At 42.3% G+C, this 25,403-nt stretch overlaps 1 protein-coding gene and 1 long non-coding RNA gene across 10 annotated transcripts in view; one reads left to right on the forward strand and one right to left on the reverse strand.

The window, feature by feature from the left end:
• Nucleotides 1-25,403, reverse strand: part of RALYL (RALY RNA binding protein like) — a 271,005-nt gene that overhangs the window by 76,592 nt on the left and 169,010 nt on the right. The gene's annotated exons all lie outside the window — the stretch shown is intronic.
• Nucleotides 14,191-25,403, forward strand: part of LOC310848739 — a 39,549-nt gene continuing 28,336 nt past the window's right edge. Inside the window, exon 1 of one of the 2 annotated variants that reach the window (XR_014566567.1) lies at nt 14,191-14,314. This is a non-coding gene — a long non-coding RNA (uncharacterized lncRNA). The remainder of the gene's footprint in view (nt 14,315-25,403) is intronic. The other variant, XR_014566568.1, reaches the window with a different exon arrangement.

The following is a 25,403-nucleotide window of genomic DNA, read 5'->3' on the forward strand; positions in this document are numbered from 1 at the left end:
CACTGTGAGGGAAATGGACGTTGGATTACATGGAGATTTGGTCTGATTCACTAGAACTTTTCTTATGTTTGTCTGAAATGTGCCACATGGGCTGAGCCACTAAGCTTTGATTTGGTATTTTGACTAGTAGGGATGGAACCTGAGATCTTTTGCATATAGTGTATGCATTTTATCACTGAGCTACAGTGGTTAAGTGTGCTTAGCTCTTTAGCCTTGTAAATTATATTTACTGGTCTATAATGGAATGGGTCTTGACTTTCTTATGACTGTGAGAATCCCTCTGGACTTCCAATCACCACACGGTGTTAACCTTGAAATATACGCAGCCATATGCAGCCTTTATGCAGCATATTTTAACTGGAGAGGTTATGCATGCATATCATTACTTGTACCCTCCTTCCTTTCCTCATCACATTTAGTTGCAATTATCCACATTGATGAGCTCTTTCACCATGCTGAATTAAGCTGCAAACGATATCATTTTGCTGTTCATAGACCAAAGCCATTGCAGAACTCCATCTCAAATCCATATGCCTTGTTCCTGTGTGTCTATAGAAAGTTCAGAGAAAAAACCCCCAGTGCTGCATTCAGGCTGTCTCCAAGACTCAGCGGGACACAATTTCAACATAAATAAATACACCTGTGAATCTGTGACTGACAAAAAAGATAGGCTTAAAATTATTATTTTTTGGCTTCTGCCTCAGTCAGTAAAATAACTGTATTTCAAACCTGGCACTGGGTACTGGCAATAGAACAACTATTGTCAGAACTGTCCCTACTGTTAGGCAGATGGAGGCAGCCGCCTTAGGCAGTAGCATCTGAGGAGCAGGCAGTGGTGGCAGTGAGGCGTTGGGCTGTGAGTTCCTCTTGGCTTGACCTGTGGCCCCCTAAGCTAGACTGCTGCCTTCAGGTGTGGTGGAGCCCTCACCCCAGCATTGAAATAAAAATTCAGCTGCCAGTTGTGCACATGGCTTCTGTACATAAGGTGGTGTTCAGCTAAGTTTTACTTAGAGTAAGCACATCAAAATGAATGAACATGAGTAACTTAGGGCCATTAATTTCAATAGGGGCTATGTGAGTGGAAAATTCATTGAATGGCACACATGGAATGTTGATCATCCCGTTTTGTCCTTTGCTTCAGGCAGCAAAACCTCTTGGGCCAATTATGAATACTGTAATCCTCATGGCAAAGGCAAAAGTGGAGAGCACATTATTCATAGCAATCCCAAACAGAAAACTTCCAGCATTTGCTTGCCGCCTTTTATTTTTAATTGGTACACAGGTCAGCAACCGATGTTTGTTAAAATCCCTCTCATCAGCTGCTTAGAAGGGAAGATTATTGTGGAGAGAAGCTGTATTTTGTCCCCTGCTTCTCAAATGGATGATCAATATTAACCTTTTGTAAAGGGTTTTTGGCTTCTGCCTCAGTCAGTAAAATAACTGCATTGCAAACCTGGCACTTGGTACTGGCAATAGTACAACTACAAAAACCATAGAAGCAGGACACAACATGGCAGCAGCTCAACTTAGGCCAGATTTACACACTACATTTAAAGCAGGATTATATCACCCATGGCTTTCCTCTAAGAATACTGGGAGCTTGTGTTTCTTAAGGGTGCTGAGAGCTGTTAGGAGATATCTATTCCCCTCCCAGAGTACAATTTTCAGAGTCTCCTGGGGAAAGGGATCAATAGTTAAACTACTCTGGGTATTGCAGCTCAGAGAGGGGAATAGGGTCTCACTTACTGTTGTCTACTCTCCATGGCAATGGTTCTCCATGTTTCCAGATCAGCACCTGATACCCATCATTTTAACTGGAAATGCTATAGGCTGAACCAAGATCTTTTGAATGCAAAGCAGGTGCTTTACCCCTGAGCAATGGTCTCTTAGCACCTAAAGGCAGCTCATGAAATAAAGCCTAATTTCTCTTTTAAGGTCCATGTGATCAGCAGCAACGTAAACGAGATTCTACTGCTAAAAGATACCTATCTAAACTGTCTCAAATACTTAAATTCAAGCAGGAGGGAAAAATACACCACAAAAAAATTGGAAGCCCTCTCCCTGCTTGTCTGGTGTGATTTTGTATAACCCTGCACTGAAAGAAGCGTTAGTAGAAAATGAGGGTAGCACCTACAGCTAAGGATGGCAGGTGCTGGGGGAATTTGATCCAGTTTGCATTTAAAATGTAGCCTGTCTAATCTGTACTTTCAAAAACAACATAGAAATGGAAACACTGCCATCCTTTGAAATTTGCACTTCTCCGGATTTTTCAATGCAGTTTTCCAGCCGAGTATTGTGTACAAAAATGCATATCCTAGGGTAAGGTGTACACATAAATGCATACATTAGTGAAAATAACATATAGAAATGCATAAATGCATAATAGGACGTGAAATTGCTTTGCAAAAATATGTATATCTGGTAAAATTGCATACAAGAATGCATACATTAGGATAAAATTGAACTGAAATATTAATGAATTTTCGGTAGGGCTCAAAACACACACACACACACACACACACACACACACACAAAGAAAAAAAACCTGATGTGGAGAGCTGAATTTAAGATTGGAAAAATGACAAATTAGTCCACCCCCCCCCAAAGGCCACTCTTGCAGCATTATATTAGGCATCAGCCAATCTCAATGCTTTCATGTTTTACCATTTGCCTGTTATGATCAAAGTCCCTATAGTCCACTTCAGAGTGATAATGTGATTGTTTAAAGACAAAACATGTCAATGGCTGTAAATTATTTCAAAATATCAGAGCCCTGGAACAGCAGCAGCAGCAGGGATAGAAGAATTCAAGCTTTTGAGAGTCTCAATCTTCCATAGATGGAGGATGGATCTTTCACACTAACAGCTATAGCTTTAGAATACTAAAACTGCAATCCTATACCCACTTCCCTATACTGAACTCAATGGGACTCAGCTCTGAATAGATGTACACAGATGCAAGTATGTATATCTAGTTAATTATTTTCAGGGGGGGAAATATTTGGAAAGGTTGCACATTAATTCACGGCTGAAAGTGACTACAGTCTCTCCCCAAGCATTTACACTCTTATTGCCAGTAAACTCTTCTTGGGGTCTGTCTGCAAGTGAAACATTTCAAAAATGGAATATTCACAGCAATGATAACTGCTGGAAGAAAAGGGATTACAGCTGCAGAGAAGACGGGAGAAAGAAACAGTGAAGGAGATAGAAAAGAGATTCCAGTGAAGAGGATCACAATTTGGTTAGGAAGGACAGTCTTGGGTGCTGTATGAAAGGACTACAGCAGACGCATTTTGTCATAGCTCCCAAGCATCTCAAAAATTAATTCAAGGATCCTAGTATACACCTAGGACAAAAGTATGGAGAGGAACATCTGCATGCTTCTTTCATCAACGGATATTTCCTAGAGAGGGTATTATGCACACATGCATACGTAAAGCCTGAAGCCCCCTCCGCTCGGCAACCAAAGCGTGAAGGCCAATCAAAACGTACCATTTCCAAGAGCTTGATTTTGACACTTAGAATTAATGACCAATTCTGCAGTTGGCTTCTAATTAGAGAAGTGAGCAATTCAGTTTGACATGAATGATGAGAAAATCTCAGGCAATTTTAAAGGCCTCAGTAGGCTTCAGCGTGAACTAAGTGCCCCAAATACTCTGGTTATCCACTTGTTTGTCAAAAGTTTGTTTCCTGCAAAGTGTTTGTCTGGCTCTAGTGGATTCTGCCTTCGACAATCGGGTTGCAAACAAGAGCAGCTGCAGAGGCCTTTGGAGAGGGGGCGGGGGTGCCAGTGTTTGCCTCCACAGTTTGCTTGCAAGCCATTTCAAGGCTCTTTACAGAACCACCATTCCTCTAGCTTATTTCTCTAATTTTAACCCTTTGTCTTATTAGGAAAGCTAAACTTCTGCTGTATTTTAGATAGCTCTCACTGTTGGCTGCTTCAAGTGAGTTAAATTTCACCATCTCCTCTTCCATCTTCTTCTCCCCCTCCTCCCCTGGACTATTTTCCTCTCAAGGTCAGTTCCATACTCTCACTTTCACAGACATCTATAGTTTCTTTGTGGTATGCTAGGCCCTTAAGGCTACTGTTTTCGAATCATTACTTTAATTGAGCAGACAGCTTCCCCTTCCCCTAGTCTCAGCCAGAATTCTTCCCCCTCCATTTACCCTGAACAATTTTACTGCATCTCAGCTTTGCTGTGTGTTTCTGTGCATGTTTTCAGAACTGATAGCTTTAACTCCTTAAAGAGCTGTTGTTAAGTGTGTTGCTTACCAAAGTCTGGCCAAGCAATGTCAGTTTCGCATAGTTAGTAAAATAAACCTGCAAATTCTCCTTTCGATACAATAAAAGTTTATCTTTGCATGTGTAGGTCCCCAGGCCACCCCTCAAATAATTTCACACATCACACGTAATTTTAGTTTTGGTTTTTGGGCACTATTTTGGCCACAATTTTATTAAAATACAAAATCAGTGAGTGGTTGTTTAGACATTGGTTATGACTATCTGTCCCCCCGCCTGGGACAGAACTGACATTCTGAGCTCCGATCGGAAGCCAGTAGAAGGGAAAGTCAATGTTGGGGATCATTTGAGCTGAGCGTCAGTCCCACGCCGCTCACCCAACCAGTTCCCCAAGGCTTGCCGGCCCTGGTCCCATGACAGAGATTGGATGAAATTGTGGCAAGCACCAGGATTCCTTTAACGGAATTCCCTTCAGCACAATAGGAGAGACAGGCACAGCCTATCCTGACCCCTCCACCACCAGCTTTTTATAACCAATGCCTAACCGCAACCTTACAAGTTGTGACGAATTGCTAAGTAGTAGGCAAAAACCAAATGGCAACAGCCAATCAGCCAAATGGCAAAATTCCTACTAGGCCCCTGCACCAAGGCAAACGACCCCATGACAGGCAAAGCAAGGTCAACCGGAAAACAGGGCAGGCGGGTGATCCGATGCACTCTGCAAAGAGAAAGGAAAACCAGAGTGCCCCAATATTTAAAGACTATGGTCCCACCCACCAAATTTGCAACATACAATGTGTCCCAGCAACCCGGTTATCCAATCAATGCACCAGGCAACAACCATTAACCTACCTGGCAACATAGGGCTGGCCCAGCGGCCCACACCACAACACACACTCTCATTTAATTAGAGAACGCGCTTTGTCGTACTTGATCACAGGAACCCTTGAGGTGCTAAATATGGAAGGTGCCCAACATAAAAAGATCTTGTTTAAACATGAGTGTCGCAGTGACATATGAGAATTGCAGGCTTGTGTGCATAAACTGGACATTGTGAAGCTTCCAAGGTTACTATTTAAGTTCAGAAAGAGTTTTTGAGTACAATTCTATGCAAACATTGAACTTTAATGCCACATATTTCTGAACCGATAAGCATAGGATTTGGCTGTTAATAAATCTTTAATTCCTCTTCAGTGAATTATGCAATATATCTTTAATGTGCAATACATATTTAATCTTTATCTGGTTTCCCCACAATTGGCACTGATGGTCCATATTTTGGAAAGAAAGAAAAATTAGCTCAGAATGTATATTTAGATATGCATATGCTATGTGTGTGTGTGTGTTTGTGTGTCTAATCTGTAATCAGCATACCTTAGTGACTACATTTTAAGAACTGATATGCTAAGTGAAAACAAAAACACAACTTAATATGTAAAGTTGCGAGAACCTTTCAAAAGCTTTTAGGATGCGTAAAGTGTGAGATGTAAAGCATCTGATTAAACGTCAAGACTCTTTCATTCCTCATAAGCAAAAAGAAAAAAGTATTTGCATACTAATTTCTCAGAGCTTTAAAAGCCAGAGTTTATTATAATCCTTTTTTAAGATGCAGCAATTTAAAATAAATATCTCAATTATCCTGCCAACTTATTATGCAAAACTTTATTCAAGTTTTCTCTGGGTATCAGCTGCATTTTAGCAATTTGAAAATAAGTTGTTACTGGTTAAAAACTGCAGTTTATTTATTCCACCTGTAGCCTTCAGGTTTTAATTTAAAAGGAGTCCTGATGTACCCTGGAATATTATGAACAGATTGTCAATGAAAAGGTCAGTAAAAGATGACAAACAACCATAGTTGACATCTTGCCCAATGCTACTGATTTTTTCCTGAAGATTGCAGCCTAAGAAGTGTTGGGTCTGTTAGTCATTCTGTGAAGGATAGCTGTGTTTTGGTTCACTTATTTCAGGCATGTCCAAGACACTGATCGTGATCGACTTGGAGATCCTGGGACTGATATTGGTTGATTGCAAGCTCCTCCTCCTCCTCCCTCTGAAGCCGGCTTGCCTTCTTGGGAGTTAGAGCTCCAGCGGCTAGTTCAAATACAACAAAAGCAATAAGAAAGGAGCCCTTCCCCAAACAGTGAGGAAGGCAAAGAACAAAACACATGGGGAACAGCCCCCTTAGTGCTCCATGAGTTTGAGCAAGGAAAAGGTTTTAATGCAACAGTAGGGGAAAGAGAGGGAGGAAGGAAGTGCGGATGCAGACACAAAGTCAGCTGCGGTTTAAAGCAACAGTAGGGGAAAGACGGAGAAGCCCGGCACACTTTGACTGGCTCCTTAGATCTGTGTAACAGAATATAAAAATTCTCACTTGTTTAGTTACTTGTCCATCTAACAACTACAGTGGTACCTTGGGATAAGAACTTAATTCATTCCGGAAGTCCGTTCTTAACCTGAAATTATGGTGTAGTGGTTAAGAGCGGTAGTCACGTAATCTGGTGAACCGGGTTCGTGTCTCCGCTCCTCCACATGCAGCTGCTGGGTGACCTTGGGCCAGTCACACTTCTCTGAAGTCTCTCAGCCCCACTCACCTCACAGAGTGTTTGTTGTGGGGGAGGAAGGGAAAGGAGATTGTTAGCCGCTTTGAGACTCCTGAAGGGGAGTGAAAGGCGGGATATCAAATCCAAACTCTTCTTCTTCTTCTTAACCTGAAGCACCACTTTAGCTAATGGGGCCTCCCGCTGTTGCCGCCGCACAATTTCTGTTCCCATCCTGAAGCAAAGTTCTTAACCTGAGGTACAATTTCTGGGTTAGCAGAGTCTGTAACCTGAAGTGTCTGTAACCTGTGGTACCACTGTATTTGGAACTGACATGATGCTATCCAAACATAACTGCTGTATCTGTGAAGTAAAGATCCATCCATCCATTTATATCTATCTATCTATCTATCTATCTATCTATCTATCTATCATCTATCTATCTATCTATCTATCTATCTATCTATCTATCATCTATCTATCTATCTATCATCTATCTATCTATCTATCTATCTATCTATCTATCTATCATCCAGCTATCATCTATCTATATCTATCATCTATCATAATCTGTATCTTAAATGACTTCAGAGGGTGGTAGATCACTGCCAGTTTTTGATACTGGATTGTAGATCACACCCTACTCAAAGTTGGATGTGCCTGACTTATTGGTTCAGAAAGTAATGATGATAATAATGATAATAATAATAATTTTGCTATGATGTTACTTTTCCCTCCAGAAAGGTGAACGGGGGCTCATCCACACTTTCCACTTGCCTTGCTGCTTGCCCCTGGTGAAAACCTGCTGTTCACTGCTGAATCAGAGCAAACATCAATCGGGTTTTCTCTAGATTGACATATGCTCCAATTTAGCACTAAAGTAGTTTTTCTGGTTGAAAGTGATGGGTCAAAGGGAAATCGATTTGGACTCATGCCTAGAAACTAAGGGACAAGCAGAAAACTGCTTGGACCCATGCTTTCTAGGCACAGGACAAGTAAAAGTGTGGATGAGTCCTTAGGTCGGGTCACCTGAAAGTGGAAATGGATAGAATAGCCCTCCCAATCCTAGTGAGCGGGACACAGCCAAAGAGGGCCAGCGAACCAGTCCCAGCTCATTGCACAAGCCCTTTAATGCTTGGATAGTGCTAATAATTTTTGCCAAATGGTTTCTTTTGTCCCCAGTGTGAGATCACATGCAGGAGTCTATTTGCAAAGTATTACGTTCTGATCATGCAGTCAGATGCTTTCTGCTTTTAGGTACCTGCCTGTGTGTTTGGTTGACATGCTTTGCTAGGCATTTTTAATTAAATGCCTTTTACTTCCTGCCTCACTTTCATTTGGGAAGGACTTTTCAATAATTCTGCAGACACCCGCTGTCAAGTTTGGGTTTCAGAGCACCCTTGTTCATAAATCATTCTTCAGTTAGTTTGACACCTCTGTACTTTAACTTTGCTATATAGCAGCCAACCCAGTCTTAGTACACAATGCGTTTGACAGCCTGAGTCTAAGACAAGTGCACAAGAGCAAAATTCACAATGCAGCACAGCTACAGAAATAGCAGTGCAATGCCTCAAAAAGGGTGTCTTTGAGGTCCAAGACAGCCACATGTTTTTTGAGCAGGAACTCTGCATGCCAACTGGCAAAACATACTTTCAAAAGCAGTTTGCTTTGTAGCATGGGATGTGCCATTAAGAGGAAGGAAAGTCAAAAATCCAATTACACATGCCATTGTGTACCTTGGAGCCTGGCTGATTATCTTGTTTTCTTTCATTACATTTTTACTCTAACCTTCCTCACAGGGATTGGTGTACATGATTCTTTCTCTCCTATTATCTTTATAAAAGCACTATTAAGTTATGCTACTTCAGGAACTGCCAACCATATTGAGAACATATTGGGATTTTTTATTTGGAAAGTATAGTGGCTGCCTGTCACAAAATGGCTGCCACAGAGTTTGGCGTAACACAAAATGGCCTCCACATTTAGAAGAGCAGAAAGAGAGACCGGGCCACAAAATGGTGTGGGCATGACCCCGGAACAGCCCTCTCTCCATCAGTGGGAGAAACCACAATTAGCAACTGACAGAGGGAAACTTTTCCCACCACCTTTCTGTTCAGAACAGAAGGGAGGATAGGGTAGGTGCCCGATCCTGGCATCCACTGAAATGAGGGCATATTTGCTGCAGGAGAGGACCAAGCCACTGCTTGGCCAAGCCAAGCCGAGACATGGGCAGCAAGCAATCTCTTGCAAACTGAATTTTGAGGAGGTATTTTACTGAGACATTTTGCGGGTATCATGAAAGGTACTGGGGACACACAGGCAGTAGAGAGAAATAGTGGCTGCCCCAAAGTCACCCACCTGTGTGTCTTTCCAGTCCTAGCCCTACACTGCTAGCTGCCACACAGATATTCCAAAGCTACAGAATTACCCTGCCAAAACTGCAGAAAAACCAAGCCTATAATCCCAGCTACTCTAAATGACTATTTCCAGAAAGAGGAAAACTTGACAACTCATCACCGCTGGATCTCTTATGCCATCTGCTGGGCATCTCAATGGAAGCGTTGAAGGATTTCTAAGTAGAAATGAACCACACACAACATTCATCTCTGCAATTTGCTTTTCACATTTCCATCAGCAAATCAAGCCCTCTTCTTTAGTTGGTACCGTTCAAGCTGCAATTACGCTTTTTAAATATTGCTGGGTATGTTGTTTTATCTCTCTTATATATTGGCATATTAATTAAAATTTATGTTCTTTAATCTGTTTGTTCTCAGCCTTTCAGTTAAAGCTGTCCATCCAAGGTGGTTAATGAAAATTTTAATAATGAAAATATGATACAGTAAGAAAAATGGCCTATATAGTTCAGCCTATGGGAAGTCCAAAAGGAATTTTTCCATTTGTGATTCCTTGAAACTGGTTTTCAGAGCCACCCGCCCTCTGACACTGAGGGGGGAGCACAGCCATAGCAGTTAGGAGGAATTTATAGCTTTATTCACTACAAATTTGTCCAGTCCCCCTTTAAACCTGTCCAAGTTAGTAACCGCCAAATTCTGTAGGTTAACTACAATACAATCTGAATCTAAACCCACAAGAAAAGCCCAAGAACAAGCAAAGCAGCTCAATAATACAGCAGTACACAGCACCAATAATAAACCAGCGCTGGCAGTATTAGCAGAAACTGCTTCCAACACATCAGTTATTAAAAGCTGGGGGGGGGGTGCGTGTTTCCGCTTGGTAGCCGAAGGCCAAAGTACAGTTGTTGCAGTAACAACATTTTAACCAAGGTCTGGGAACTTTTGCTGCACATCTGGACAACGGTGTGTGGGGAGAAGGGCTATAAACTTTCCACTCCTGCAATATTTTGTTTTGCCAAAAATCTTGTCAAAATGTTATGAAATAAATATGAGATTTTAAAAAAATCTCCTAAACTGTGAGGGTGCTTTTTTCTTTTTTTCTTTTTGCTATAAACACGCTTGGGGGCAGTTTTCAGCAGCGGAAATGGTTAAATGATTCTCACCATGATATAGCTCAAACCCCTGACTGCTACTTTCCTAAGGCTGCATCTGCACCTTACATTTAAAGTGCCCTTACTTTAAGAGTCATGTCTTCCCCCAAAGAACCCTGTAAAATGTAGTTTATTTACGGTGCTGAGTTGTTAGGAGACCCCTCACAGAACTACATTTCCCAGCACTCCTAGATTAGGTGCTTGCTCCTTCAGTAGAGTGCAACCCTGCCCAAGGCAGGCAATTGACTAATTTTCTGAACACAAGAACCACTCACCCACAATGCCTCCATCTTCCCAGGACTCAAGCTGAGCTTATTTCTCCCTTATTCATCCTGTTGCAAGGCAAATCTGTTGTCTCACTTGCAAGCACTGTGGCACAGCATGCATGGAGAAATAGAGCATCACCAGCATATTGTTGACAACTTGCCCCCAAACACCTGATGACTGCTCCTAGCAGCTTCATATAGATATTACATAGCACTGGGGATGAAACAGTGCCCCAGTGGTGTAGCATGGGAGGGGACACAGGGGTGTTTGCTTTGTTAGGGGGAGAAAAATTTCAGCACCTGGTGCTTCAGTACAGCTGCATGTTTCCATCACTGGGGTCCATTGAAAACAGCTTCTCCATGCGAACCAGGAAGTGACCTCTCCAGACAACTGAATGACTCTTGTTTTCTTATCTCTGCAGCTGCCATCTCCTGACGCTGTTAGGGAGTTGAATGAGCATGTGTACTCTGTTTGTTTCCCTCCCTCCCCTTCTGTGTGGCCCCGGTCACTAGAAACCCATGCTATGCCACTGCAGTGCCCCATACCACCTTATAATTCAACTGCCAGGGGACCAAAAGCTCTCTCTCAGGGCTGCTCTCCGGACTTTGTCCATTAGGTGGGGCTGGAGCCACTGTAACACAATGGGCTCAATTCTCTTTTAAAAAAAATAAAAATAAAGATTTTACTAATACAATAGAAAGTATAACAGAACAAACAGAAAACAAAACAAGAAAATATAAAATTAACATCTTTTAGTAACCATATTTTCTTCACTTTTTAGACTTCCTCACATCTCTCGCTCCTGCGTTCCAGATTTATACAACTTTAACCAGCAATTTATCACCTTGTTTCAATTCTTATTCTATAAATTTCCAATATTATGTCCCTAACTTTGAATGCCTTTGTCTAAATCTTAAGTCCCTGATTTGGGCATGTTATTTATTCAAAGCTTATCTTTCTCTTAAAGTTCACTCATTCTCATATTCTTTTCAACTAACTTGATGGTGCCGTGTTATTTTCAGTCTCACATCCATCTTAGCAGTCAAACAATTTGCAATGTTTTTGTAAATAGTCCTTAAATTTCTTCCAATCCTCTTCCACTGCTTCCTCTCCCAGGTCTCGGATTCTGCCGGTCATTTCTGCTAGGGCTCAATTCTCATTCCACAGAGTGGGTCCAGGAGGGCAAAATGGTCAGCGGTATTGAGAGCTGCAGAGAGACTGAGATGCAGAAGAGCAAAGCCAAATTCCCCTTGCCCTGTTCTCTGCAAAGGTTCTGTTTGAAAGGTTCAGTTGCCACCTTGATTCAAAATGGGGCCCCACTGTGTCCAAAGACAGACAAAAAAACTCGCCCCTTGATTTTAAGAACCATAAAGCAAAATTTGATTACGATACAGGCAGGCAAACAGACATAATAGCACAGTCCACAGCCTGAAAAGCACTAGGTGCCAGACAAATGCACTTTATTCTAGGATATCACAGACCAATTGTTATGTAGTGAAGTTTCACCCTGGGCCAGCAGGGGGATACTGTATATAGTTTTCACTCAGGTCTGTAGATAGTTTTCACTCAGGTCCACGTCAGTTATTTTAGGCGGGAACTCTGGGCTGTTGTTGCTACAATGTTGACAGCCGGCTGCCTATAAAAGCAGGCCGGCTGAGCTGTTTGCAGTCAGTTCTATTCCAGCTTACAAAATAAAGAGCTACTTGGAGAAATCGCTGTGTCGGCTGCTATGTCAACCCACAACTTAACACCAATTGATCCTGAGCACAGTGTTGTGCTGACATTGTAGGCAGAGGAGCCGTCATGTAGGCTCCGGATTCACTGGACTGCAGCATCACCATGCTAGTAGTTATTGCTTGATATTTTTTTTTTTTTTTTGGTATTATTCAAACTTTTAAAAAGAGCAGTGGATAATGTATGACTTGGTGCCATCACCCTCTTTAAATCTCTCTCTTTGCATTCAAAGGTTTTCACTAAAATTATTGTTCTGAATGAGGAAGCAGTGCCATCTAGTGGCCCAGTGTATAATTTACACTACAAATTAGGGCTCTAATTCAAGTGATTGAGGGTTTGTTTGCACTTCCACCTTTCCCCCAGTGATTATGCACATGGTGACCCACACATTTCCTGCACTGTGCCAGATCATTAGTCTGAGTTGTGATCCTTTCCTAGATGTTCTTATCTGAGCTTCTTGGAGTTCAATCACATTTAATAGTTTTATGCTCGCTATGTCTCAGCTCGGTAAGTCAGAAATCTAATGGCAACATCTATTTTTGCTCCTCAAACGCAGATGTAACTAATAAACTCCTGCACTTGCCTTTCAGCCAATTCTAAACATGCCAACGAATAATAATATCTATATTTCTAAGCAAAGTCATTCCTATTTATTGAACTGTTTCCATTCTCCTCACAGCCGCCCAGAACTAGTTGGCACCTCTTCCAAATACGGAATAAATCTGCTTTCTAATAATCATGCTGGTAATGTATTTACACACTGCGTGACAATGTGCATTTACTGCTAGATGCAACCTTTTTGGGGTGCTGTACATAAGAGATAATCCTGATGTTGTTCCTCTCCCACACTATTTGCCAATCTAAAGTGGATGCTGTTTCATGCTGAGAATACACTTCTAAAGTGCTTGCAATATACATGTAGAAGAGTTTGGATTTGATATCCCGCCTTTCACTCCCCTTCAGGAGTCTCAAAGCGGCTAACAATCTCCTTTCCCTTCCTCCCCCACAACAAACACTCTGTGAGGTGAGTGGGGCTGAGAGACTTCAAGGAAGTGTGACTGGCCCAAGGTCACCCAGCAGCTGCATGTGGAGGAGCGGGGAGTCGAACCCGGTTCACCAGATTACGAGTCCACTACTCTTAACCACCACACCACACTGTATACACACTGTGTATTCAGGGAGTGTTTTCTTAGATCACCTCCATTGGAGAAGACCTACAGACATTGCAGGGCTCTGCCATTCCCAGTCACCATGCTTTTATGATGACAGCCAGTGGGGTTAGACAACCAGACTAGGACTTGGGAGACCAGGGTTCAAATCCCACTCAGCCAGGAAGCTTGCTGGGTGACCTTGGGCTGCCTGTCAGCCTAGCTTACCTCACAAGGACATTGTGGGAATGCATTATATTCCTCTGTATTCCAGAAGTAGCTTTTATGTCATGAGGAAATTAACAGGGAAAACGAAACAAACTGCTGTGTGAACTCAGCCAAATAATGAATCTAGAACCCTGTGTTGCCTACTCTATGCCCAAAAGCACGTTCATTGGTCAGGGCCCCTCCAGACATTTTTACTGAGCATTCACCATGATTTGTGCCCCTGATTGTATTGGAAGGATTATACATTTTCTTTTTTTCCTGATAGCATGTGCACTTGCAAAAGTTTGGGGCAGTATACCACATTGTTTATAACAGGTGCATGTCTCTTGGTTTCCTGCTAAAATTGAGAAACTTTATTTCTAACACAAAATTTCCAGGAAGGGGGTGTGTGTGTTTTTTGTGTGTGCTGCAGTGCAGAAGTGCCCCCCCCTAAGAAGCAGATGTCAATAACATGGCCATATTTGGGAAGCATTGCAGGATAACTAATTAAAAAGGAATGGTGTGTGTGATGTTTTGTAGACCCTGCTGATGTTACTGTAGGAAGCACTCACTGGGCAGGGACAGAAGCTGCATGCAGCTGCTCTGTTTTTAAAGACTGCTTCACCCACTTAGGCCAGGCTGTCTCCAGAGAAGGAGAGAAACAGCATGTTTGACAGGTAAAGACTTGACACCCCACTGAGCTGAGAGGAAGATGATTGATTACCTGTGGTCATCATGGGGGATCTCCTATCTCCCTTCCAAACAGTTCAAAATTTAATCTGTGGATTTGTAAGCTTGCCTCACTCGGGGGAAACAGAGGGGCAGGAAGACAAGGATTTCTTTACACAGGGAACTGAAACATTTGATTGGCTAGTGCCCGGTCTGTCATTGCCCTCCTGACACACCACAAGGAAAAGGGTGGTTCAGCTCTGGCTTTGTGACTGCTCACCTGCTTGATCTAAATAGGCAGGGAAATTCCAAAGTTCAGGTGCTGCTGCACTGTCAGGGACTGGCTGGGCACAGAGGAATGGAAGGAGGAACTAGCTGGGGAACATCCCAAGGGAAGAAGGCTCAGAGCCCAGGGAGTGGTGGTGGGATGACGATAGGTGGTCCAAGGGAGAAGACTGCGGGAAGAAGGTTTCGGAAGCTGGACCCAAGGAGGAGAAAGTGGGCAAACAGTTCCATCTACTGGACTGGCTATTAGTAAGAAGGCTGGGAGGTGGGTGCTGGCTGAGGCCAGACTGAGCTTGGTGGGGCAGAGTCCCATTGCCCTAATGGACCAGCCTCAGTTGGGTGTTGGAGACTGTGGAAGTGCATGGGGGACATACGATGTTGGCCTCACCAGCTGTCAAGCCAGAGGTACCAGACCTGTCAAGTTGGAATGGATCTGGGCCAACTCCCTGCAATGCAGGAATCTCAACTAAAGCATCCATGACAAATGACTCTGGGGTGGGGGAGGTTTGCTTTTTCCTTCTTCCTGCATGTAAGGGCAACAAATCCTGACACCTACTATTATTTTATGTTTTTGTTTATTTTATTTTATTTTTTAATTTTTATTTCAAAACCAAAAAAAAAATTACAAACCTCAAATTCAAAATCCATATTCATTTCTAACATAAGCCTATTACATAGATTACCTAAATTAAAATATATCTAATTGCTCTAGGCTTCCCTTTGCTATATGTAAATACAACACAATTAACAAATTATATCATAAATGATATTATGGGTTCCCATATACCCCCCACTCCCCTTCATCCATGTGTGATCTCAATATTTTACTTATTCCATCTTGTTGTGTTGTTATAATTTAATAATTATTCATTTGATTCTGTTATTATTTTCTTGCTTATCCCTGCACATTCTCTATTAATATTTCAATTCCGGAACCATGTTTTTCATGTATTCCTTCACTCCATCCCACTATCTAATTATTCTCTGATTTGAGTGGCCTCTAATAATTGCTGTCAATTCTGCCATTTCTACAAACTCACAGAGTTTGTTTTGCCATTCTAACAGTGATGGGATTTTCTCCCCCTTCCAGTTTTTTGCAATCAACATTCTGGCAGCTGCTGTTGCGTAAAGGAATACATTTTTCTTGTCTTTGGGGATGACATTGGATATTAGGCCTATTTTGTTTATTAGATTTCCTTCTGGCCCTTTACTTTAAGGTTTCAGGGCAGGTTACACGAATAGAATATACACTGGTAAAGCAAATAAAAACAGTCCCAGCCATAAAACGAGAAAAGTGTAAAAACAATTAAAATCAGTTCCATATATACATAGCTCATTTGGTAGAGAACAGGACTCTAAATCTCATGAACATGGGTTTCCATGTTGGGAAAAAGAAGCCTGCATTGCTGGGGGGAGGACTAGATGATCCTTGAAATCCCTTCCAACTATTCTATGATTGTATAAAAAATCATTTAAAACAGTTCCAGTACAGATGCAGTCCACTTGAAAAGCTGACTGAAAGAGGAAGGACAACAGAGACAACGTTGGTCTAATATGCAATGAGAGGGAGTCGAAAGAATAGGTGCTGCAACATTAAAGGCCTGATTCCTATATCCTGCTGTAAAGGCCCTTTCTGGCAGGGCTACATGATTGACTAGGTGTGTAATGCAGGCTTTGTATAACACAGGCTTAGTATAATATACTAAGACAAGGATGTTATACCTGTGGCCCTCCATGCCAGCTGTGGCTGACAAAAGTTGGAATCCAACAATATCTGGAGGGCCACAGGTCCCCCATCCCTTTGTGAACTGCAGCCAGCATTCTTCTGCTGAAAGAGAAAACGTCAGGGGATTGCAGGAAGGTATGTAACATTGCTTGAGGCTGTCTAACCCTTTGTTACCAATCCTTCTTCAGACCTGCTGGAAAGTGCTGCCTGGTTATCAGAGTGGCACACGGATTACTTTGTAAACCTATGAATGCAGGATATCTATCTATCTATCTATCTATCTATCTATCTATCTATCTATCTAATCTATCATCTGTCTATCTATCTATCATCTATCTATCTATCTATCTATCTATCTATCTATCATCTATCTATCCATCTATCTATCTATCTATCTATCTATCTACCTAACATATATAGCGAACACTCTCTCCACACTCAATAAAGATATAAAGGCAGTGATCGTATGCACACTTTCTTGGGCAAAAGCTCCAGCCAATTCAGTGCAATTTACTTCTTAGGAAAGATGGTGCTATATAATGAATGAACATCTTTATGAAATCTAAGGAAATGCACTGTTGCCTTAAGTCCACTTGGTGGCACCAAAGGATTTTGTTGAACATCTTCATTCACCCACTTTGAAATGTTTACTGGTCAAGGTATATTTTCCTTTAGCGTATAAAAACACAATTATGGCAAAACACACTGTATTATTATTTTTTTCTGATGCAAGCAACAAGTGATAGGGGTGACACACATGTCTTGCCAAACATATTAATCACAGCATGATCCAGATAATACTGGCAAAAACAATGCAATGAACTTGTGTCAAGGGAATGTCTTCACCCACATTAATGCTTAATATGTATGGTTTTACTAAATAAGAATGGAAACAACAACCATGTTTATATCCATGCACCCTTAAGGAATTAAAGATAACCTAATTTATTTATCTCATTATTACCAAGGTGATGATTACTGTCTTGGGAATAATGAAGTCCTATTTTACGATACTCATGAACCACTTAGCTTACATTACTCCTAACACACACACACACACACAGAGAGAGAGAGAGAGAGAGAGAGAGAGAGAGAGAGAGAGAGAGAGAGAAATGTAAGTTGAGTGGTTAATATACATAACAACCAGCCATTGAACATAATCACCAGGTTTCACTGAAAACGTGCATGTAATGTGTCCATGAAGATGAACTTGTGCACATTTCCTGGTCAATACATATAACAAGCCTTGGGAGTCATGCAAATCTCAGTTGCATTTTGTACATTCCCCAGGCCCCCAAAATAGGTTTTCTGGAGCCGACAAGCTTAATTCCCTCTAGTGTTTTCAAAAGGAAAGGAAAAGGAAAAAAAATGGGAGAGAAAAATGCAAACACTTTGTTCCTGTCCAACACAAATCTTCATGGTTTAAGAGTTGGTTTCCCCTACCCAGGCAGGCAGGTTTGGTCTGCCTCTTGTATGTGTACACCTTTATGAATCCTGCATATGTATAATAAATTGGATAACCAAGCCAAACCAAGCTGTGGAACCCGATCATGTCCTCAAGATTCCCCAGTAAACAAAGCAAACAACAGACTTGCTCATCGTCCTAAAAACAGATGGTTGAATATTTAATGGATAGTTGTTAACATCCTTGAAGTCTTTTGATGGAAGGCAGAAAAATCGCTGTGTCATCTGATATGTTCACCCACAACTTAACACTGGTGACGAGGATGGGATTCTTCAAACAGCTCTTGTTTATTTGTAAGCTGGAACAGAACTGAACTGAAGGGTTCAGTCAGCCTGCTTATATAGAGCTCCAGTACATCGTAACTGTAACAACTTTCTGTAACTATCCAATCACTGAACGTCACTTTCGATCCCTTATTTGCATATGTAGACCTGAACTATCTACAATATCCCCCTGCTGGCCCAAGGTGAGAACTTCAGTACATAACACTTCCAAGTACATTTCTCCATCACTTGCCTTACCACAAAAAGTCTGGGTGTTTTTTTTTAAGTGGGCTTGTTGCACAATAGCATTTACTGGCACGTGATTGAATCCCTTCTGCAAAATAGTAGCAGTTTGAAGAGGACCTTATTTGTGGCAGGGAAAAAGGATTATTTTCCGATTAGGAGAAGGGAAGAGACAGAAAGAGCACCGAGTTAAGTCTTTAAATTAGGCCACATGGCTTTTAGAAATAGGCAGGTCAAATGGTGCTATAAACCACAGTGGGAAACATACAAGGAACAGTTTCACAAAGAATTATCGAGAGAAATTGGCAAAGATTCGCAAGGTGGTAATTAAATTTCCACCGCAGAATGACTTGCAGATCATTAAACTCTGTATAGCTATTAAGACTGCTGAAAGCTTTTCCAGGTAAGGAAGGGGATTCTCAGCAGGGACCAAAAGAAAAAAGGATGACGCTCCAGAAAAAAGACAGGTCAAGGGAGGAAAGGGGAAAACAACAAGTGCTCATGGTTTCAAGGAAATAAGCTGTCTTCTCAGGACGGAATGACCCTCATTCTAAAGCCTACTGAACATTACTGCCAAATCAATACTAAAGCGGTTTGCTTGATGAGAGAGTGAAGATTTATTTGCTCTGGAAAGCACAGAGCCTTTTACATCCCCATGAACAGAAAGCCTGTCTGTCCCATGCAAAAAGATTTAAAAGGAATGTCCAGGTAATTTTCAGCTGCACACCCTTATTCTAGATATGTGCATAGCTTTGATGGCAGGGGAGCCATACACTGCTTTTAAAATTGCAATCCTATGGCAAAGGCTCACTCAAAGTGAAGACAGCCACAATGGCATGAGGCAGTTGGCTCCGGATTTCTGTTTAAAATGCTTTAAAAGACAGAATCTTGTGGGACTAACCACTTTATTATGGCATTCGGTTTCATGGACTACATTCCATCAGATGCATCCATGGAAGCTTATGTTGTAAGAAATGTGTTCAGCATCTAAGGGTTCCTTCCTTTTTTCTGCAGCAGACTACACCTCTGGACATTTCTTAAATGAATGTTTTATTCATTTTTATTTAACATATCCCATCTTGCTTTGGACTAGGGTATACCCTGCTTTTGCTGTAATTGTTAGTGGTGAATTGTTAATGATTGTTAACAATGAATTGTTAACAATGAATTGTTAATGATTGTTAGCGATGGACCTGGGTGCCCCTCTGCCACCTGAGTGTTTCCACTGAATGCTTTAAAAGCCTAAATGATTTTTCCAGCATTCAGTAGGAATGCTTGAAAAGTTCAAAAGGCTCAGGAGCTTCTCTCTATACCTGCATGTTTCCTCTTAGGGGAGCGAGTTATAACAGGCAGTGAGGTCCAAAATCCTCTGGAACTTGGTATTGCCTCTGCTTCCCCCCACTGGCTGTGGGATGAATGGCAGTGATGCAACACAAAAATGAGGCAAAAAAGAGCAGGCCTATGACCTGGTGCTGTGAGATGGCAGGGTCTTGAAACAGAAATTCCTTCTCCCCTAGTTTCAAGATAGGTCTAGATCAGGCATAGGCAAGCTCGGCCCATCAGAGGTTTTGGGACTACAATTCCCATCATCCCTGACCACTGGTCCTGTTAGCTAGGGATCATGGGAGTTGTAGGCCAAAAAAACATCTGGAGGGCCGTGTTTGCCTATGCTTGGTCTAGATCCCTTGGAGCTCTGTCTCAAAGTGGTAAAAATTCTTCTTGAACCAGTGGAAGGAGGAGTCTGCCTTCAAGCTAAACTCCTCCCCATTTGGAGTCCTATACCATCTGTAGCTGTGCTGTCCCTTTCATGTCTATTTCTGTGTCACATCATGGCTTCCTGTCTTGGAACCACCCTACTGCATCTGCTGATGGTGGCTGCAGTCAGAAGGGTTGATGAGCTCAACAGCATCCTGAATCTGCTCACTGCAATGCAGTGGTTGTGACAACCTGTTATCCCGATATGATACACTTACCGTAGCTAACACAGAGGGGTGTAGGTGGGTTTTTTAATCAAGCTATGTGTAGCACAGAGATAAAAGGTTGCTGCCTTCTCTGGCCCATATGTTGAATCCTGACCACAGCCAAGTGGACAGAACTCCAATAACCTGAGATGCAACAGACAAGAGCAGAAAGATTTGTAGTTCAGCCAGTTTAGATGAACAGGATTCAGCTGGCTTAAATCCCAGATCCTCTCCCATAAATATGCCATGTATTGATCTGTAATCCATATTTCCTGCCGCTTCTTTGGCACAGCAATAATACATGCAATGTGAAGGGTAAATATGAGCCTTAATGAGACAGAACAAATATAATTTATAGTAGTGAGATAGATAAACTGGACACAATTCTCTTCAAGCTTGTAAGGACTAGAGTTGAAATTTGTGCAACTATCTGTCTTTTCCCACCACGCTCTTACCTGAAATGTCCTTCCTGCTCCAATTTCAAATGAAAGCTTTGTGTGTGTGCCAACTCTTGAAAAGTTATTCTGAATATCTACCATTTTTTTCTATGGTGTTTTCTTTTGAAGCACTGAATCTGGAAGTCAGGAGACCAGACAAGATTAAATTGGAGCATGTCCAAATGAATGACTTATCACAAGGCACTTGCTTATTCCACAAAACACCAGTTTTAGCAATTCATATTCCTTGCTATTTCACAGGGGTTCAGAGGAAGGTGGGTAACGTATACATTGCACTTCCCTTCCCATCCCTTCCCTTCCCTTCCCTCCTCATGCCCCCTATGGATTTTAGTGGCCATTAACTATCTGGACTGTGCTGAATATTCTTAACAACAACAACAAAATGTTATTGCTAGTTTAGGTGATGAAAAATGATTCTCATTTTGAGGGTCTAGAAAACCTTGAAAATGTTCTCTCGTGAAGATATAGGTCTCCGTCAACAAGCAAGGTTAATTGACAGCAAAAAAAAAAGTCGATAAACACACACGAGTGTGGAAGGAGTTACAGCTGGGTGGTAGATCACATTTTTCAACATCCTATGTCCAGTCTATATAATGGGGTCTAGCTTATGGGGTCTCCAATACAGTGCCCATGGGCACCATTAAGTTTATACTCCCCCACAGTGCTTGCCAAAGTTCCCTGCCCCTCACAATTCTTAATTATTATTATTATTATTTGGCTGTTGGAGCAAGTGGGGGGGGGAAACCTACTTTTTCTGGCTGTTATTTTATTTGGGAGAACCCATGACCATTTAAAATTGTTATCATTGTATTTTAAAAGTATAGTGTGCATGTGGCCATACACAACCCTCTCTATCCTCTGCCCAAGTTAGCAAGAGGGAGTGTCAAGAGATCAAGGCCACATTTCAGCCTGGCAAAAAACAGGTGTGAAGTAGGCACAGTGATGGCTGTGGTCTAGAGAGAGTTCCAAGGGCCAGATAGAGGTGTCTGGATGGAGGGCCACATTCAAAAATAAGAATAGCCTGCTGAATCACCCCTTTTGTGATTTATCCTATGCCACTAACAAACTCCTTTTATAGGAATGTTTGCACTGCATATCCTTCCCACCTGGAGACAAAGTGTATCACTATGACCTTGGCTTATGCATGAATCTTATTTCAGCAATACTGTATACATAATATCAGTGGTTTGCAGTCACAGTTGTTTCTGCAATCAATGTGGTTCCTCATTACCATAACTGATAAACATCACTCATGTTTTGCCGGAATGCCATGATTCTTTCCAGTTCTCTGGCTGTCCATTCCAGCTCAGTTTCTCAGTGACCACAAGTGTATTCTAATTATCAGTTTCATCACTTAGCTTGACCTGCAGCAGCATAAACAGTACAATGTATCCTGGACTACTTTTGGGTCAAGCCATTCACATCCTTATTATCTTGAACATGCCTGGTGCATACATGGAGGCAATCAGCTGTCTTCTCTTTGCAAGTACCAGAGCAGATGACGATCCTTCGCAGGCATAGCAATAAGATTACACATACTTTTACATTTTTGCCTGTTGCTACTACATCGACACTGGGGGCTTGTCCCTTCACTCCAGCATTGGGACCTGAGAATCCCAGCCTATGCACTGCTGCTTCAGTTTAACAGCTCATTTATTTATTTTCTTACATTGACAATCCCGCCTTTCTTCTCCCATGGAACATAAGGCAGTGTATATGTGGCTTTCGGACCTACATAGCTTCAGAAAGGTAGTGGTTTCATACACTTCCAAACCATATTCTTGGTCATGGCATACAGAAAGGTACGCTATCGTTTCTTTTCCATTATAGGATGCAGGTTCAGTGCCACCTTGAACTAGAATTGTAAAACTGGGTAAGAGGCCATCCATGCTTGCTTCTGTTAATCTGTGTATCACACAAGACTGAAGATTAGCTTTTTCAAACTAAGTGGCAATGTAAATTCCAACATGCCCTTTCTGTGCCACCACTGTGGATTGGTTCATCTTGGTCAAGGCGCTGGGATCTCCAACTAAATATCTCCAGTCTCTGAGGCTGTTCAATATCTCCATCTCAGGCTTTGGAGGTTGATGCTGTCAATCTGAGTTGTTGGCATTGGCATCAATCTGGGCAGGGCTTGGGGTGGGGGTGACATCCAGGGCTCCACTCAGCAGATTGAGCATCCTCACTCCCAAATGCAATCTGCAACATTTTGAAGCGAGTGAGGTGACAGACATCACCTCTGAAAGAGGGCCCCACCCCAATAAGACCATTAAAACCAGAGGCTATCTGCAGCACTGGTTGGCGGCACTGGACTAGAATGAACCAATAGCTCTATGACCACGCAAGCCAGTTCCTTACAACTATGTGTGCATACACTTTGCACATTTTAAATTGTACATCCATTTTCTAACTTAAGGCATTTGAAAAGGCCTTTTGCCTATTGAAGAGGTTAAAAAGGGGACTGCTGTGAAAGTTAGAACTGGGCAACCGATCCTTTCCTGACTGCAAATATGTTTCATTGAGCAATGCTGCTCTTTGCAGGTATACGAGGGCAAAATGAGAAAAGGATATTGTCAATACATCACAACCCCTTACGTTTATTGAAGAGAACGGCTCATGTGTGCATAGTATACTAATAAATGGGCAATGACTGCAAGGTTGCTAGAGAATAATAAGATATATGGAAAAAAGACTCACGGATAGAAGTCTTGTGTATGCCATTGAGTATATATTTATTCACCTCTTTTATTCTTGATTATTTCTGAGCATGCAGAAATATGATGGCAAAACCAGCTCACCACTCATCCCTGCTTCTGATAGAACTGTCGGCATCTTAAAATCTTGGAAAACAGACTGAATCCCTGCTTCAGAATCCAGATGCTCAGTAGTCCCTATAAATCAGGAATGGGGAATTTCAGACCTAGAAGCTGAAGGCAGCCTTCCAGGTCTATCTGACCCTTGGGAATCTTCCTAGGTCATGTCCCCCTCTCCAGGCCACACCCCTCACTGACATTGTTCCACATCCTCCTTTAGCCTGTCTGGAATGTGTCCTTGAATTGTGATAGTGTGAACAGAAAAGGTTCCCCATGCCTGTTATAAAAGCAAGAAGTTGAGTCTGCTGGCAGGCTGGTCAATAGCGCACACCTCTTCTTGTGCCTTTATTGTTTTCCCTTCTCTTTGTGCTGCCTTCCTTTCCCAACCTTATATAGGAGCCAACTCCTAGGGGCTAAGGTCCCCTCACCTCTCATAAAATATTTGAGGGGGCAATCCCCCTCCCCAAGTTAATGGGCCTTGCCATTCAAATTGTGTGTGTGCCGTGTCTTGTGATCAATTATGTGGGGTGGGGCTTACCTCCCCCTCCCCAATATTTTATTCAAGTTGGCACCCCTGAAACCAGGGGTCTGCAACCTTTAAAACAAAAAGAGCCACTTGGACCCGTTTCTGAAGAAAAAAAAACTGGGAGCCGCAAAACTCGTCATTAGAAAAATAACTTTTTTGTCACTTTTTTATTATTTCTTTGTTTGACCCCTCAGAATTACTCCTCCTCATAGAAATAAACATTAAATTAACAAGTTACCTTTTGTGTGTGTGTGTGTTCTTCACTCCCCTTCAAAACAGTGACCAGCGTACATGCCCCCTTTCAATGCAGTGACCAGCGTACATGCCCCTTACAATGTAGTGGGCGGGCGGGAAGGTGACGTCGGGACGGTGCGTGACTAACGCACACACCGCCCCCATGCGACGTCACAGCCAGTACAGCGCCCACCACAGTGGGGAGTGTCGGGGCGCACAATGCGCCTCCTCCCCTTGCTAGTATCCGCCCCAGAGCCGCGGCAAAGGTGTAAAAGAGCCACGTGCGGCTCCAGAGCCGCGGGTTGCAGACCCCTGCCTGAAACCCTATTTGACTTGACTTCTGTTTGGTCCTCCCTGCCACTTTGCTGCCTGTCTCATCAAAGTTTTCCTGGTCACAATCCTGCTCAAACTTATCTCCTTTCCTTCCTCCTTCTTTGATCCCATGTCCTATCTTGCTCCCTGATACAGGATTAGGAAGGGTTCTGTAATACAGGTGAAGACCGTGGGAGAACCACAGCCCCGCTTTGCTACCTACAGATACAAGCTTGGTTGTTTGCCAAGGACTGGTGCATGGAGGACTCTTCTAAGTGAAATGAATACAGGAGAATGGGATGGAGGGGCTGGGCTGCTCCTACGCTGCTTCTGGCTGAAACATCTTGTTTGTATTGAGAGGTTTCCATGTCTCTTGGAACTCATGCAATTCAGCGCATCCTGGGAGAATTTATTTTCCCAGGCTACAGCTACCGACTACTCACAGAGCAAATTCTTCATTGGACATTGTGGAGAAATGATGTTAGCCAAACTACCAGTCATTTTTGGCTGGTGGCCCTTCTCCATGGTACAAGGCTGATCTCACTTGCCCACTTAAGCCATCAGTGATTAGACTCTGGATCATATTCTTTTTAAATGGCAGATTTCTTGTCATGCTCAACTTTAAGAATTGTATTTATTTTAGGGAAGAAATTTGGCAGAGCACGTGACTATGGTCCGTAGCTCAGCGAAAAGTGCCAAGTTCAGTAGCTGATGGTGGAAAGACCTCTGTTTAAGAATCACTTACCAGAGTAGACAATATTGGGTTAGATAGTCTTGGGCTTCTATTTTTCAAATGCTTTAAATCTGGCAA

Source organism: Podarcis gaigeae (assembly GCF_964106915.1).
Source record: "Podarcis gaigeae genome assembly, chromosome: 7".
Lineage (NCBI taxonomy): Eukaryota > Metazoa > Chordata > Lepidosauria > Squamata > Lacertidae > Podarcis > Podarcis gaigeae.